Genomic DNA, 18,996 nt, shown 5'->3' on the forward strand with positions numbered 1-18,996 from the left:
CACATTCACAATCAGGTACGATTTATCATCATCATCATTATTGAAATTTTTACCATTCAAGGAGTTTTGTAAAGATCGAATCAAAGAGCAGTCAGATGGTGCCAGGTCAGGACTATATGGTGGATGTAGTAAAACATTCCAGCCAAGCTCCAATAATTTTTGCCGAGTGGCCAAAGATGTGTGTGGCGTTGCATTGTCATGCTAGAATACTATACCTATTCGATTTATCAATTTCGTTGGTTGCTCAATGTAGACATCAGAATTGATTGTGTGGTAAGAATTCAAAGTGGAAAACTCCTTTGTACTCCCACCAAACTGATAATAAAACCTTCTTTTGATGAATATCAGCTCTTGATGCTGTTTGAGTTGGTTCACCTGGCCTGCTCCACGATCTTTTGCGCTTGATATTGTTGTAAACAACCCATTTTTTATTGCCAGTTATCAGTCGTTTTAAAAATGTATCGTTTTCATTAAGTTTCTTTAGCAAATCGCAGCTGTTAATGCGTTTCTTTCAGATCGTGAGGAACTCGTGTATCGAGTTTTTGAAGATAGCCAAGTTGTTTGAAGTGACTTTCAATGCAGATATGTGATACATGAAGCTTCTCTGGAATCTCACGTGTTGTACTGTGACGATCCGAATCGATTATTGTTTTGATTAGGGCGTCATCAACTTCAACTGAATGACCAGAGCGTTTTTCATCTTTGAATGAAAACTCAACAGAACGAAATTTGGCAAACTAATTTTGACACTGCCATTCTTTTAAGGCTTCGTCACCATAAACAGCGCATAACTTTGTATGAGCTTGCGATGCGGTTTTTCCTTTGCGGAAATAAAAGAGCAAAATATGTCGAAAGTGTCGTTTTTGGTTTTCCATTTTTCAACGAACCCCAAAAGAAAACTACGCAGCCGATCAAAAAACTTTTTTTACTGTATGACAGCTGAATTGCTAACTATCAAATAACAGAATGTATTTTGCATTTGTACTACGTCTGCAAACCTAAAAGTTTAACTGAAGCCATCTATTAGTGGCCAACCCAATATATCTGCAAGACCGTCAAATCCTGTCTGAGGGCGCAGCTGGCCGCCCCAGCACTTAGACTCGGGTGCGGTAGGCCCATAACCTGCCCACTTTAAACTCAACATTATTACAACCTCCACAAATAAGAATCGCTGGGGCTTAACAGGTCGTCTAGAAGACTCAGATTATGCAGACGATATCTGTTTACTGCCGCATAATCATACTGACACGCAAGCGAATCTGGACTCAGTCTCTCAATATGCAAGCAAAACGGGTCTGAAAATAAATACCGCAAAAACCTAGGCTTTGAAAGTTAGTTCACCGTAAACGGATCTGCGAATATACCAAGTTAATTCTTTACTTACCTCGGCAGTGTTATCGCGGCAAAAGGAGGATCCAGTGCAGATATTAAAGAGCGATAAAAGAAAGCACAAACAGCGTTCAGAAAACTAAGCCCCATATGACGCTCGCAAACTAGGAATATAATCTACCAAATAATCTGTAATACCGAACTACGAATATTTGAGGCCAGCGTAAAGTCAGGATGACCGACTGTGAAACGCGGAACTTGTTGCAAGAAAATGCGCAAGCACTTGAAAGATTTGTAAACCGCGCAAAGCCATGCACGTATTCTGGCGACATATAATTCAAAACACCGTGCGCTAGCAAACCACAAAGCAAAAAACGATTCAAATTGAAATCACTAAACGTAAGTGGAACTGGCTTGGCCACTGCTTACGCAGATCAAATAACGCCATCACCAGAAATGCAGTTGAATGGAACCCGCATGGCAGCCGCCGTAGAGGAAGGCCGTCAAACGCATGGAGAAGGATGATAGAGATGGAGATGGAAAAGAATATGGAATGAAATTAAATTATTAGCGCAAAATCGGGACCAGTGAAAACAATTTGTTGAGGCCCTATGTTCCGTAAAGGAATAAAAAGATCAAATAGTAGGCGAGATTAGAGGAAATCACAACCCATTCAGGATTTTTGATGCGAATATCCAATACCACTGGGAAGACAATTCACATTTGCTGGGTATCACTTCCTCGTGGATTCGGATAAGTGTAATATAAGGTGCGTTTCATAATAAAAAGACACCTCTGGTCGACAATTTTTGAACTACCAAAAGCTCGCTTTTACTTTCCGGAGCAGCTTTTATTTGGCATCATTTTAACAGTTATAGACTTAAGACTTCCATAAATTGTTTCTAGTGCGAAAGCTAGCTCTATTTTGTTGAACCTATATTTTTTTCAAGAAGCTGCGCTTTTGCTAGTCTTTTCGGCGTTTCATAATGATAAGACACTGGTCGAAAACGAGCTTCTGAAGAGATAGAAGGTGCTGATTGTTGTTTTGGATGACTTTAATTAGGATTCAGGCTTGTCAATCAAATTAATTGCAAAAAGAACAGGCAGAAGTCGTTGTTATATATGGAATTTTTTATGGAGTCCTGAGAATTACAACATTTTGAAGCCCGTTGGAAGAAAATTATCACCATCAAATCGAGAACACCTCGTGTTACGCACTGGCTCTATACTTCTGTAGTTAGGCCAATCTTAATGTATGGAATACCTGTATGGTAGCCATTTGCTCAAAAGGCGAGTTATGCTAAAATGATGAGTAAGGTCCAAACGACAGCTTTTTTATGCATCTCTGGCGCTTTAAGGGCTATCCCAAACAAAACCCTGGAAGTGCTAATCAACTTACAATACTTGCCCTAAATCTGGTAGGGAAACACGTGACCGCCGCATCGGCGCTCAGACTCAAAAGTATGGCGCTATGGAAAAACCGGTGGTTTGGCCACACTTCTATTTTGTACTCTCTGAATAGTCAAAAACAAAAAATAGACTACTCTATACCTAGACTCACCTTTGAAAGGCTCTTCAAGACGAGTATACCGGGAAAAAGGGAGTGGAAGACACCATGGGAGAAGAGGGGAATTAAATGTTTATACAGATGGTTCCAAGCTAGACCATAAGGTTGACTATGCAGTATTTTCGAAAGAATTAGGACTGGAACTATGCGTTCGACTACCAGGCTACTGCAGCGTCTACCAGGCAGAGGTTCTAGCTATAAAAGAAGTGGCTACATATCTAAATACGCATGCCGTAACAATAATGACTATAAATATATTCTCGGATAGCCAAGCGGATTTAAATCAATGAATGCGGCTATACTAAGATTAAAGGTTGCACAGGAATGGTGAGCAGCCCTAAATGATATTAGCATCGTATTCAAGGTCAGCCTTATTTGGGTTCCGGGACACAGAGATATTGAGGGAAACTGTAAAGCTGATGAGCTAGCCAGAAAAGGTACTGCTCTTCAACTGCTTAGTGATAAAAGTACCATTGGAATACCTTTGGCCACGAGTAAATTAATAGTAAAAAACAACATTATCCAAGAGGCCACTAGGTCAAGGGAAGAAGAAGATAGATGCGTAACAGCTAGGCTACTATGGCTGCAAATAAACAAGAAAAGAACAAAGGAATTGCTTAGCCTCTCAAGAGATAATATCTCGAAGGTCGTTGCTTGTTTATCCGGCTATTGGCTATTTGGCAGGCATTTCTCAACACTAGAAGTTTTCTGCCATGAATATTGCAGAAATTGCAGAGATGAGGAAGAGGAAGAAACAGTCGGGCACTTCCTTTGCAATTGTCTAGCTTTAGCTAAAATCAGAGCAGATTGCCTAGGCAAATACTTTTTTACTTACCATAAAATGGAACTGCGAAGGAAGGTAAATGAGGTTCCCGTGTAGCACAGTGGTTTCACAGCGGACCTGTAAGGTCTAAGTGAGTTGGTCGTGCAGATCGACTACTACCATAACCTAACCTAATCTAAGTCGAGAACAGCGAGCAATCATAAGAAAAGCTTCTCACTCGACTAAGTCTTGCGCCAACTTGGCCGCTGTTGTTCAAAACAAGGTTTCAGAAACAATAGTTTGGCGCACATTGCAGAGGTGAAATCTTTTAAATTATCAAAAACAAGAAAAGAACCAAAGAATCTTATGCCACGGCACAAGCTGGCGCGCCTTCAGTTTGCAGATAGTAGATATTTGGAATATTTTTAATGTTGCCCAATTTCATATTATTTTCTAAAAAGGTTATATTTTCGGAAGAAAAAAAAAATGGAACCTTGATGGGCCCGATAGTTTTTCCAATTACTTGAGAGATTTGCGCAAGAGCTCCCTCTTATTTTCCAAGCGCAACTTCGGTGGAGGTTCTGTTATAGTTTGGGGTGCATTTACATCGAAAGCAACTGTTGGTAGTTTACATAATCGCGAATGAATAGTGGGGACTACTAAAACGTTTTGGAAAATAGTCTCCTGCCTTTTATTCAGGATATTCGTGAAGTGCCTTTCATTTTTCAGCAAGACAACGCCCGAATCCACGTAAGCAGGGAAACAAGGTAGTATTTCACCAATTGTTCCATAGAAACTATGGACTAGTCGGCGTGTTCTCCGGATCGAAACCCAATGGAAAACATTTGGGGTATATTAGGCACTAAAAGGTTTGCAGAATCGATGAAAACAAGGTTATTTTGTGTCGCTAAAGAAAATGGTACTTCCATAGAATACTAAAATATTCTAGACGAGAGAAAAAAAATTCGAAAAATTTAAGTTTTGTCTACAAACAGGCTTAGGGTAGGTTGGGTGGGTATGGTTGCCTAAGGAATGAGCACACTTGGACGAAGAAAAGCGGTTTCTTCCTTTGTGATACCATTATGAAGGAGGTGAGGTGAAACAGAAGGATCGATGGGATGCAGGGAGAGGGTAGGGAGAGGTGGTGCTGGGATGGTTAGGAGGGTGAGTTTAGAGTGTGTCGATTAAGAACGATAACTGTGCTGTGTTTGCATCAACCGCTTTGTGCTGCTGATGAAATTCATCAGGTTTTTGATGTCAACGCCAAAAGCTACATCAGCAGGCGTAGCAAAGAAGTAAGAGCCAAAATGCCTGCATCTTAGCCCCGCTAGAGCAGGGCAGCTGAGGAGCAGGTGATGAGAAGATTCTACCTCATCCTCCATACATCCAGCGCAAAAAGGACTTGAGGTAATTCCAAGTCTCACAGCATGCATTCCTCGCGCATAGTGACCTGTAAGAAAACCCACGAACCCAGAATTCCAATTAAAAGCCAATACACATTTTATTTGTATAAAAGACGTTTATTTAAACTCGTTTATCGTGTTCAAGTAAAAGTTACATTTATATATATATTTAGTACACTACACAGTAAAAAATACATACTCGGTATTCCATTATTGACTTACACATAGTTATACGCAAACACAATACGTGAATAGGTATGCACTTACACAAACACACATATAAACGAGCACAATTACAAACTTACTTAATTGCTTAGATGTAGTTATAAATGTGTGGATGTATGTGTGTATGTATGTCAGAGTGTTAGTAGGAGTAAATGATTAGCATAGATCGTTCGAAATTCGTGAAACAAAAACCATGAAATTGTCTATGAATGTGTAAGCATATGTGTGTATGTATTTATTTATTTAGTATGGGTAATAAAATTCATCAGTGCGAATAGCGCATTTGATTACAAACATTTGTTTTGATTTATAATTCGAGTTTTCTTATAAATAGTATTTTATTTGATTTTCTGTTCTTTTTTTGCTAGAATCTTATGACATTTATGTAAGAGTAATTGAATAACTGTTTACTGGAGTTTATACACACTAAATTTAATTTTGCCTTAACGCTAATTAGTAAGTAGTGGTGAATGAACACACTTTTGATTGGAAAACTACTCGTTCGTAGTTAGTCATGATTTAGTTGTTATTGATTTTTGAATTACTTAAATTACTAATAATATGATTTTACGCTTTTAATGCCCAAAAATTATTCTCAGTTAATTTGATTTCGGTTTCTGCAGTTGATTGCATTTTGATTACATTAAAATTATTATTTTTTTTATTTTACTTATTTTAAAATTATTAATGGCAGTGCTCAGCAATATTTGTAGATTGTAACTTAAGTATAATAAAAGATTTACATTGAGTTATGTCTTTAATTGGAATTTCTTTAAAATCTTTTTTTTTATTTTTTATCCTGACTTTCCAAATATTTTCTTTTATCTATAATTAGAATTACAAATTACCGCATTTTTTGCTTAAACAAATATAGGAAGCTTATTTTTCAATGCAACAGAGAAATTACATAAGTAATTTTTAATAAGCAGCAATTTATGGTCGGTTGTGGTTGGCAGTTGTCATAAAATACGTACACACTGTAAATGCATATAATTAATTTGTATTCACTTTTACACTTTTATATTTGTTTAATTGTAATTTATTGCACACAGACTCGCACACTTAAACACACACTTTATGCATTTAACATCATTTAACATTTAGAGTCTCTTGTAAACATGCAAATGTTAATTTAATGGCGTATGTTAAGCTGCAGCAGGGAAAATATGAATTATGTTATATAGTAGAAAGCTGCTAGTTACTAACGACGTCAGATACGGCAAATACACACACGCACACACACATAGGAGTAAGGTAGTGACTAGTCACAGAAAGACAACAGTTGGGAGAATAGTTGAGAGAATAGTTAACAGAATAGTTAAGAGAGTAGTTGAGAGCACAGTTGAGAGCTAGGCTGCGCACATGATTCAATTATTAAAGGTTTGCTCACTAGTTACATTCGATTTTTGACACTCCCTTACAAAAGGTTGTATGTAAGAAGGTGAATAAAGGGGGAACAAATTAAATCCTTTTTGGTAAAAATGGTAGCAAAAAAGTATTTTTTTACTTAAATGGAAGCAAACAACGAACGCTTTAAAAAATAAATTTTAATTAATATTTGAATTTAAGTCTGATAGTAAAACAAGAAATTTTTTCCCTTAAACCAAGATTTTATTTTGTGAATTAATTTTTAATTTTAAAACCGATCGCAAAGTTGTAAAGTTTCGCCAATATGCAATTATTTCGTTAAAAGTAAATAAATAATTGGCACGTACAATTCTCTTAGGTGTTTGGCCGAGATCCTCCTCCTATTTGTGGCATGCGTTTTGTTGTTCCACAAATGGAGGGACCTACAGTTTAAAGCTGAATCCGTAAGGCGGATGGTTTTTATGAGAAGCTTTTTCATGCTTGCACTGTACTTCGCTAAGCCTCCTCTGGACACTTCATCTATCCATTGGTCAATATCAACTTTCTTCTAATGAGGTCTGCAATGTTATCGATTGCGTCGGCACTATCCCATTATTCTCCCAGCCGTAACACTTTGGGAAATGCTCTTTTCAATACATGAATTCCTTCTAAAACACCACATCCTAAGAAATAAAGCTTTTTAAATTATCCTTTTATCGATCTCGGATTGACTGAATTACTCTATCGTGTCCTGACTGAAGCAGTATGTACTTCATGTCATACTATAATACCATAGTCCTGGACGTACCGATAAAAACTCTTCAGCAGGTTGTTGCTGGTAAGCAGACCATTTTGAAAATAAAATGTTTTTTCTACAAATTTTACTTTTCCTCCACTTTTACTAAACATTTCTAAAGCTAGCAACCCAGTGTCTTGCTGAGAGAGCTGATTTGTCAAGATGGAACGAGAAAGCTGCTTACTGAGCAAACCTTTTATTATTGAATCATTGGCTGCGTATAGTTTGGTACCGCTACTCGGCTCTCAGTAAGTTCAACATAACCAATCTCTGAACTGGAGTAATTTTAGACTTTGGTTTAATTTTTTTTTACCCTTTTTCTTCCTCTTGTCTTCCTTTTTTCATTCTTTTCCTTTTTTATATTAACTTAACCGGCATTTTATTTCTGTTTACAAACCTATTTATTTTCATACTCTCTTCTATGCGAGATCTAGCCCATCTCACATGTAATTGCGTTACGCAAAGTTGAGATTATTTCTCTACTTCAATTTGTGTGAACTACTATAGTATTTTTTGCTTAAAAGCAATAGCACAACTATGACAAAATTTTACCTATTTAAATATATACAAAACTCAAATATAAGGCTCTCTTTAATAAGCATTTTCCGCTTAAAGTACTGAAAAGTTGGGCATCTTCCTCTCTTAAAATAGTAAATTCATGCTTGAGATTGTTAATATTTAGCTGTACTAAGTTGGCGCAAAATTAATCACCATATAGCAAAATTTTCAATTAAAATTAATATGAACTTGAGTTTAATATGCCTGCTTTCATACCAGCTTTGCGACCTGAAGTTATTATATTAACTTAAACCAGGCAGAAGAAGTCAAAAACAACCAACCTCAAAGTAAATGTTGAGGAAACAAAAGCGCGACTAAAGTCGTATACCTTAGTAGCACTGGTAGCACTGTATGGGAGCCGTTGGTAGTGGGTGCGCTGCAATTTAAAAACGTTGATAGATTTTGCTACCTTGACCTTGATTTTGCATGACCATCTCAGAAGTCGATTCCGAAGTGAATGTTGAATGATGAATTACCAAAGCAAATTCGACATTCTCCAGTGTAGAAAAACAATAAAATTTAAGTGGTGTTACAGTTAACTCGCTCACCTGCAGCAGAAGCACACATGTCTATTGAAATATGCTGACAACAGTGCGTCTGCCTAATGCAACGTGATACACACGCGCATCCGGCAGACAGTAACTTCACCTGGAATACACAACATCGTGGGAACCGCTATGTCAGCAGTGTTAGGGTAGGAATTAGGCTAGCTTAAGTATAAAAGGTTCTGAGTGTGGCGCTGCGCGAGTAGTCTTCAACCAGTTAAGTGGCTTGTTATACAAAATCTAATAAAGTGTACTGTTCAAACATATTTAAGGGAGAATTAATTCCAGGATCCCGAAAGTGAGTATAACCTAACGGACCAAGTGGTTGGCCTGCAACTTTAATTTTTTAAACGTTGTCTTGCGGGACACGTTAACTGGCGCCCGAGCAGGGGCCTGCCTTAAAGGAGGCAGGCCATAAAAGAATCTCATAATGCGAAAAAAAAACGAAAAAGAGCCTGAAAGGCAATGAAGTGAAAAATTAAATGCCTTGTTTTATAAAAACGCTGCAATAGTAAACAAATTTAAAATAATTCTCTATTACGCAGAGAATCGTACTAAAATCCCTCACAAATTGGTGGGCACCGTGAAAAATTCATAGTGCAAGGTTCGACTCCTTGTCAGAAGGAAATAACACATATTTGTCAAAAAACAAAAAAGAATGCAAAAAGATGCTTGAGAAAAATTACGTATTTTAAATCTGTGGCGAATTGGTGGGTGCCATTTGCACAAGGTTCGACTCCTTGCGCGAATTCGTAAATATCAAGAAAAAAGGAAAAGGTTAATTTGCTAGTGTAATTACCGCCATGTTCATAAATAAATTGGGTAACGTCAACGATCTCGACTTGATAAAGCAGCTGCAGCCAAGTGACTGGATACGCCCTATCTGGGTGCACGTTGTCGTTCACATGGGAACACGCCAACTATTTCTGGCCTCTGGCAGCTAAATTAGAAGTTGTTTAGGCTTCCGAGAATCGTGTGAAGGAAGCGTCCTAAATAGGTTGCCTGCAATCTGATTGTAGGACGACTAAAAAGGGTTCCCGCGTCCCTTCCGTGACCTTAACCAATAAAATAAAGAAAAATTTTAGAAAAATAATTGACAAAATACTAAAACTTTCCGCATTTCTAGCTCAACATTTTGGAGTTACCCGAATATCTCGATGCAACCAATCAGCCTGTGAGTTGAAATAAACAAAAGGGAATAACAAGTGCGTTAGAAATAAGCGAAAGAGAATAACAAGTGACAGAAGCAGCGAAGGAGAAGGAAAAGGTTTTAAAAGGAGTGAAACTAAAAGTCGGTGAGTCAATTTACTTTATTATGGATTCCTTGACCCAATCGGTTACTGAGTTAAATGGCTCCGTGGGCGACTGAGCTGAAAAAAGCCGAATACCGCATTTGCCAGCTTGAGGCAGCGTCCGCGGGGGCATTCAATTGAAATTCTTCTACGGGGGCCGGTGAATGAGGACGACTTAAAGGAGATTGGTAGATTACCGTATTCAGTTAGGGATATTCAGGTGTTCGAGGGAAACCCTTCCCAATACGTGTCCTGGGTGACATCAGTGGAGGGAATCCTTGATGATTATAAAATCATCAAGGCAAGACCTCTATATAGGGCCATCCTTAAAAGCATTAGAGGGAAAGTTAGGGGAAACGCTGAACCTGCTCTAATTTCGCACAATATTTCCGAGGTCGAGGGAAAAAAACTGCCTGTCGCTACATTATGCATATAAAAGGGACATACGCACCTTGGAGCACCAGCTGGGCCAGTTGACGCAAGGTGGTCTCAGGTTAGATGAATTTTATGCCCGCGTGAACCATCAATTTTCTTTAATTATTAACAAATTAAAAACTGAAAATTATTCTGCGGAAACTGTGGGTGCTTTAATGGAAACGTACCGGAATCGAGCGCTGGATATCTTCATAAGAGGGTTAAATGGCGACCTTTCTCGTATGATAATAGTTCAAAAACCGCGATCGCTACCTGAGGCGTACACGGCTTGTTTGGACATACAAAATTTGAATTTCAGGAATCAACCTGTGCATGGAGGGGTAAATAGAAATACGGAGACTGTTCCCATGAATACCATGAGTGGGGACTCGAAGCCTCATACATCTGTTGCGAAGTTTAGCGGTAACTTTCGGCCCGCAGGAAATGATTATAAGTTCGGATTTAGGCCGCGGAGTGGTACCTTCCAGAACCGCACATTTACCCGAAAACCGGAAATGTATCGAACAGGGGAAAAAATGGAAGTAGATCCTTCTGCACAAACTCGTCGGAGGCTATAATAGACCGAAAGGAAAATTTGCTCATTTTGAAACCTAATATTAGAATTCCCCTTTTAGAAAAACCTTCCGGACAAATTAACCAAATTTCCGATAGTAACATTTCAACTAGGGCACAGGAAAAACTGCAACAAATCATTAAAAATCACGAAAAACTTTTTGATCCAATAAGTGACAAGGAAATGGTCTATACTACAGTGAGAGCGGAGATTAGAACGACAACGGCAGAGGCAATTTACACTAAGAGTTACCCATATCCTGCCTGTATGAGGGAGGAGGTTGAAAGGCAGGTCGAGGAATTGTTTGAGGAAGGCATTATTCGTCCTTCGAAAAGTCCATACAATTCCCCAATCTGGATTGTCCCCAAAAAACCAAAACCTTCGGGAGAAAGGCAATATAGAATGGTGGTTGACTTCAAGCGCCTAAACGCCGTTACAATTGCTGACACATACCCCATACCAGATATAAATGCAACTCTTGCCAGCTTAGGCGCTGCAAAATACTTTAAAACGATTGATTTAACTTCCGGGTTCCACCAGGTTCCATTGAAAGAGTGTGACGTCCCAAAAACTGCGTTCTCAAGGATGAATGGAAAATTTGCATTTCTTAGGCTTCCATTCGGATTAAAGAACGCCCCTGCCATTTTTCAACGCATAATAGACGATGTTCTCAAAGAATATATTGGGAAGATCTGCTACGTGTATATTGATGATATTATAGTTTTTGGCAAAAGTGAAGAAGAGCATCTAGAAAATGTTAGCACGATCTTTGCAAGGCTTCTGAGTGCAAACCTACAAGTTAATCTGGAAAAAACCAATTTCATGAAGGCTAGCGTAGAATTCCTTGGTTATGTCATCACTCCTGACGGGATTAGGCCCGATGCAAAAAAAGTAAGAGCCATTCAGGAATTGGATCCTCCCGAAACGCTTAAGAATCTGAAGCGTTTCCTAGGAATGACGTCGTGCTACCGAAAATTCATTTGGGACTATGCAAAGGTGGCTAAGCCATTGACAAGTCTAACCCGAGGAGAAAACGCCAAAATAAAGGCTAACCAGTCGAGAAAGGTAAAAATCAAGCTCGAATCCGCTGCGTTGAATGCGTTTGCTGATCTAAAGGAGCTACTCCTTTCGGCTTTCTCGGAAGGAAATGCTGGTCATTGTATGGGCATTGGATAACCTGCGTTCCTACTTATATGGCGCAAAGAAAATTAAAATTTATACCGATCATCAGCCGCTGACTTTCGCTCTAGAAAACCGAAACCATAACGCGAAGTTAAAGCGATGGAAGGCCCGGATAGAGGAATACAACCACGAGTTAATCTACACACCCGGTAAATCAAACTATGTGGCAGATGCCCTATCCAGGATCAAATGTCGAAAACAGGACACAACAGGACTTCATGTGTTGACTAGTGTCAGAGATTCCGATACAGAAACGGCTAGTGAGGGAGCAACCGATACATCCAGAACAATGACAGCCGCTAGAGGCTCTACCACCGCGACCGCAAGTGAAATAGAAACCGTCCACAGCGCTGAAAAAGACGCCTCCGATCTAATAATTCAGATGAATAAAGAGGAGTCTATGGAACACTTAATCACCAACTGTGAGGCATTAGGTCACAGGAGACACAGACGCGTACCTAGTAGAGCTAGTAGAGGAGGAAGACCTACAATTACTCCCTCCTAAGGAGCTCGTTCGATTCCGCGGTGTACTAAATAATTATAATTACGCACTTTGGGCGCACAGTAGATAAATCTGGTCGCAGTGTACAAAGGCTTTAGCCTAACCCGTACAACCATTACTTTTACCATTACAATCCTTAAACAAGTTATATAATGAGATGGTTGATAATTCGTTTTTATTTATTTAGAGCGACTATCCATCTCTTTCTCTCACTTACTTCGCCTTACTTCAACCTGCGGAACATTTCTGGTGTTTTCTTTTCCTTTGAAATTTCTATCTGGTCACATTTCAGTTGTTGTTATGTAGCAAAATAGTTGCATAAATGGCAAAAAAAAAGTGCTGAACAATGTAACTTGCCAGGTAAATTGAAATTAAACATGCCATACTAACCAGCTCGATGAGAAATTTACGACTTATTCGTTTGTTCATTCGAAAGTTTTTTGTAAATTCAATTGTATTAAATGGAAAATGTGTGCGTATTTACCGTAGAAGACTGCAGCCCTTAAGACAATGAAACAAGGATTTTATACTCTGTCGAATTTGGCACTGGTAGTGACCTACTACAGAAGGGAAGCAGTTAGAGGACAGTTGAGATGCTCCACAAATGGCAATTAGTCACAGTTCCGTTCGCACTCACAAGAGCAGAGCAACGCAACAGCAGCGGACATTTCTGCAGGGTACATTCAAAGTAGACACGCATACACATATACACAAACACACACACATATACTCACACAGCATACCATCATTTTCTTTAGAGCTTTTAATTTTTTATGTTCTTTCAATAAACATAAAAACTCAAGTGCAAGTACGCCTGGGTGTGCCCCATGAGGTTGAGGAAAGTCGCGTATAAATATTTAAGCGCCACGCATCCGAAATTTCATAAAAAATCAATTTCCTTTGCATTTAATGGAGATCTGCGTCATGCTATGCCGCGTAGCATCGTTAAAATGGTGTGTAAATTTTGCTTAGATGGGTTTGAATATAGCAAAGAAAGGCAGAGTGAACTGAGGAAGATGATGAAGTCATTTGTGACTTTGCTTGGCAGTTGCTTAGGAAGTTTGCACTTAAATGTATCTGCTAACAAATTGAGGGGGTTCTCTGACTGGTTCTGTAAGAGTGACTAGCTAGAATCACGCAATAGCGAAATTATTTCCAAAATTCCACTTCGGTCTGTGTGCATTTTTCATTGTAAATTCATTCAAAATAAGCCTCCATGCGGCACCTGGGTCTGGCCAGGCTGACTTTTTCGACTTTGGACATGAATTTAAAATATTTCTATTATAGCTAACGACTTGAGTTTCCTAAAATTTAATTTTTTAACGATTTATGGCTATACTCTTTTAGAAAGAATCCTGGATCAGTACGAAAAAAGGCTTGACCCGGATGCCTAACCGAAGGTTTTTAAGAAAGGTGTTCAACGGAGGGTTAAAGTCACGCTTTTTTCTATAGAAGCTAGGCTCTTTCTGAGCGCCTGCTTGGCTGCAAAGCTCCATACATTTTTCGGCACTGACACCTAGATTTCTGTTATTGTAACGCGCATCGCTAAATCGTTCAACCCAAAAGTAGCGTAAGTCCATTTCTTTTTCATTCTTCTTGCTTTAATAAAACTTTTCAACTTTCGTATAGTAGATGAGTGCATTTCTCTTTGTTTCGCTTATATCGAAGTCGGCACTCGCGTTGCAAGGCATCAAATTCCCGTGCTTTTGCTTTGCTGTATTTATCTGTTAGTAGCTAAATTATTTTAAAAGAACGAAACAAGTTTTAGAGCACAAAACAGAAAGAGTAGTAGAAATTTTGCCTGAAGTTAAACAGGAATCAGTACTAATTAGCAAAGTTTATATTAGAAAAACGTTCAGCTGTTACACAGGAGCCCGGCATCTCAGCTAACATTTAATACTTGTAAGTGTAAATATTAGGGCGGAACCTTTTTTTCTTGCTTCATTGCTTAAGTTATAAAACTATTGCACTGAATTTTCGCTAATCGATGCTAGAAGAGAACTTTTAAAGCAACTTGTCTGGGGATGTGGTTGATGTCAGTTGGGTCTACTTCTTTAGTCATACTTACGTTGGGTACGGTGGAGCTTATTATGGAAAATTAGTTGCTTAAATCTATAGTGAAGAACTTAAGTCTACATGCAGCAGCATATTTTCTTATTTCACAGAAGGTACCCTATGATCAAGAAGCTATCCAGAAGACATGTAAGCTCCATTTAAAGGGTGTAGACGAAAATCCGAGAAATAGTGCCCAGAAATTGGTGCAACATATCGTCGAGACCTCCGAAAAAAGTGTTCATCCAAGAACTATTAAAATATACCTTAAGCGGATGGCGAATATTTCAGCAGGACATCGCGTAAAAAGTCACCGATTTTAGACAAAAAATCGTGGCCTTCGGCATAAGTGTGCACGGGCACATATTGGTAAGGGAATGGATTTCTGGTCCAAAGTTTTATTTGCTGACGAATCGAAGTTGAATATGTTTGGGAGTGATGGGTGGGCTAAAGTATGGAGGAAGAGAAATGCGGATATGGAAATGTAAATGCGGAATTTGATACCTACTATGGCTGAAAATTACAAGTACTTCTGTGCTAGGTAAAATTATCACCAATCTGTGAATAAATCATCTCCGATTGTTTTTTACAAAATATATTTTCGTTTCCTCTTTTCTTCCTTTGCATTTCTTTTCTCCGATTTCTTTTTATAAAATATATTTTTGTTTCCTCTTTTCTTCCACTGCATTGATTTTCTCCGACCCATCCTAATGCGTCTACATCTAAAAAGTTTTAGCGTATGTTAGTACAGCTTTTAGTCCCTTTAATTGTATTTGTTTTTCTTCCCTTTGTATTTGCTTTACTTTCGCTGCCGTAATGCCAATGATTTCACTTTGCTTTCGTTGCTAAAAGCGCCAAGAATTTCCGGTGCAAGTGCGGCAATGTGTAACGGTACACGGTACGTTTCAGATATTTAGATAATATAAGTGAATCGTACAAGGGAAGGTCAACAAGTTTACGAAATGCAGAGATTGGATAGAGGAACCATTCCTAAAGCCTTCCCCATTGTCTGGAGTTGGAACTTTAAAGAAATAGAGACCGTATATTCCATCCGAAAAGAAGGCAACGATCTCTAGGGAAATATTCTTACCAGTTTCGCTATTCAAGGATAACATTTTAATGAGTTCGTATGTGCATAAGAAAAGTAAAGCGATAAATATGTTATCAATCCTTCACTCTCAGAATGAGAATCTTCTGACTCAATGAAAAAACCTACCGTAATTCAGTAATAAAATAGCACAAAAGAAAACTTAGATACCATGAACAAGATGTTGGGTGTATAAACGCTGGAGGATGGTTTCATGTTGCCGTCCACGTAAGGGTGTAAAGTTTGTGGACGCTATTAACTTGAGGTCCAAACATACGTATATAACCCAAGCAGCTCACAACTACTGGGCTTCGACTAAGAATCCTCTAGGTAGCTTGCGATCATCCGTTTCAGAGCGAGCTAATGTGAGAAGGCGAAACAACAGTCAGATATACTCTGACTTGGGAGAGATCGACTGGGCTTTGCCTGGGGTATCCAACTGGCGCCGGTTAGTACGAGAAAGAAACGACTGACGCGCTTTATAACACTCGGCCAAAATCGAAAAATTTTTCTAAAAGGCCTCCGAAAACAATTCACAATGAGAGAAGTAGAAAAAAGTCCGAAACACCGAATATCGTCATATCGGAACTTTGCTACAAAAAATTATATTGCGTCTATAGTCGATTATAAAGGACAAAGAGTTGAGTCATTATTATAGTAGAATACTGTGTTATATTTTTAGAAAAATTAAAAAAATCTTTTAAGGAATGAAGCAGAAAATAGGCTCGGCAGCGCTTCTTTTGCAAAACTGAATTGTGCCCTTAAATGGTCAGAAGCTCTCTCTATAATCGAGACTTATAACTTAAACAGACCGCGGCACTAATGGGGACTACCGGCGCAGTTACTTAGTGAATAGCTGGTTTATTTATTTGATAGTTTTGCCATTAAAAAATGGATCGAAAGATGACTTGATAATGAAAAATAGTTATTCATTTAAAAATATTTTAAATTGCTATGTCTCACACTTCTGCGAATTATCAAAACCATTAATGAAATTCGCACGTGTTAGTGCAAACTAGCATTGCATCCAGCCTTTCTTGTTCTTCTCTTTAAAAGGGATCATTAATTTTCATTCACAATAAATATTTACAGACATTTTTCGGCAAAGCTGCTATAGAAAAATTTCTTTATTTCGCTTAAATTATGAGAATTAAGTCCAGCTGCAAGTCCATCCGCATTAGTTGCACTTAATTTCGAAGATAATTCTGAATTAAGTCATTAATCCCACCGTCTGTCTAAGATATGAGAAGGCATAACTTCTTATTTATATCCAAAAATGAAACAAAGAGTTTCGAGGAAAATTTTTACTGCCGCTAATTCTGTCTAGCTGTCTATTTGTGACTATTTTGAGGTCCTATACAATAGTTTTTTGGTTATAAAAGTGATAAAATAAATGAGCGATTTGGGAAATGCATTCAGTGTTAATGGAGAATAGCTGGAAATAAATTCATATTTAATATCGCGCCGCTATCTTTTTTTCTTGAACTTCTCGAGCTACTCTCGTACATACAGGCTGACCGGGAAAGTGGCCTTTTATGCTTAAGGATATTGTTGGTTAGGTAATTTCATATGATGACGTCAAAAACACAAGCGTTTTCGAGATATTCGACTTAAAGAATTATAACAAATTAAAAAAAAATGATTTTAATTTAAAAAAAAAATTTTTGACATTTTTCTTTTAATTTTTAATAATTTTACTAATTTTTTTTTCTACAATCCAACATTTTTATTTTTGTTGGTACGCCCACTTTTTTTTAATTTTAGGTCAAAAATATAAGCGTTTGCCAGAAATTCGATTTTAAAAATTATTAAAAAATTATAGAAAAAAATTTTTTAATTAAAAAAAAAAATTTTAAATAAAAAACAAAAATGTTTACATTTTTTTTTTAATTTTTAATAATTTTAATAATTCCTATTTTCTAAAATCCAACATTTTTTTTTTAATTGTTGTTTTTGTTGGTACGCCCCCTTTTTTTATTATAATTTTAGGTAACTTCATATAAGATGACGTCAAAAACATAAGTATTTTCGATTTTAAAAAGTATTAAAAAATTAAAAAAAAATTTTAATTTTAATGCGTACCAAAAAAAAACAAAACAAACATTAGAAAAAAAATTAACATTTTTTTCTAAATTTTTAATATTTTTTTTCCATAATCCAAATTTGTTTTTTTTATTTTTGGTTTTGTTGGTACGTCTTAGAAATTAAAAAATAAATATGTAAAAATATTTTTTTTAATTAAAATTTTAAATTTTAGTCTAATTTTTTTTTTCTAAAAGTGGATGTAATGGATTTTAGAAAAAAAAAAATGTTAAAATCATTAAAAATTAAAACAAAAATGTCAACATTGATTTTTTTTTATATTTTGTTTTGTTGGTACGCCCACTTTTTTAAATTTTAGTAAACTTTTTTTATGTTTTTTTTTAAATTTTTTTTTTGTTGGTACGTCTACTTTTTATAAATTTTAGTCTAATTTTTTTTTCTAAAAGTGGATGTAATGGATTTTAGAAAAAACTAATTATTAAAATTATTAAAAATTAAAACAAAAATGTAAACATTTTCTTTTTTTAGTTTTTTTTGTTGGTACGTCCACTCATTTTTAAATTTTAGTAAATATTTGTAAATTTTTTTTAATTTTTGTTTTTGTTGGTACGTCCACTTTTTTTAAATTTTAGTGTAATTTTTTTTTCTAAAAGTGGATAAAATTGTTTTTAATTTTTGTTTTTTTTTGTACGTCCACTTCTTTTTTAAATTTTGGTGAAATTTTTTTTTCTAAAAGTGGATCAAATGTTTTTGTAGTTTTTGCTTTCGTTGGCACGTCCACTGTTTTTTAATTTTAGTGAGTGGATGTAATGGATTTTAGAAAAAAATTATTATTTAGTTAATTTCTTCATATCAGACGATGTCAAAAATTTAATTATTATTTAATTACAATTTATAATTATTTTGTGAGGTAATCGACTTTAATAATAATTATAATTTTTTTAATATTTTTTAAAATATTTTTTTTAAGATTTTTGTTTTTGCTGGTACATCCACTTCTTCTAATAAGTTTGATGTAATTTTGTTCCACTTTTATTGTATAAAAGCCAGCAATAAAATTTGAATAGCGCACTGACAATTAAAAAGGACTGCTGGAGAAAATTTTGAATTTACGATTTTTCACAAAGTTTTTCCTACTTCACGTTATTAAAAAAATGTTTACATGGAAGCTGTTCGGTTAATTATTGCAAAAATTAGTATATCTTTTTGGCTAAAAAGTATATTTTAAAATTAATAATGAAAAATAAGGTCCTTAAATGCGGTAACAATAATATCCGCCTAATAAACGCCTTTCCCGTTAACCCTGTATATTTTGAG

Source organism: Anastrepha obliqua, chromosome 1 (assembly GCF_027943255.1).
Source record: "Anastrepha obliqua isolate idAnaObli1 chromosome 1, idAnaObli1_1.0, whole genome shotgun sequence".
In the NCBI taxonomy this organism is placed as follows: domain Eukaryota; kingdom Metazoa; phylum Arthropoda; class Insecta; order Diptera; family Tephritidae; genus Anastrepha; species Anastrepha obliqua.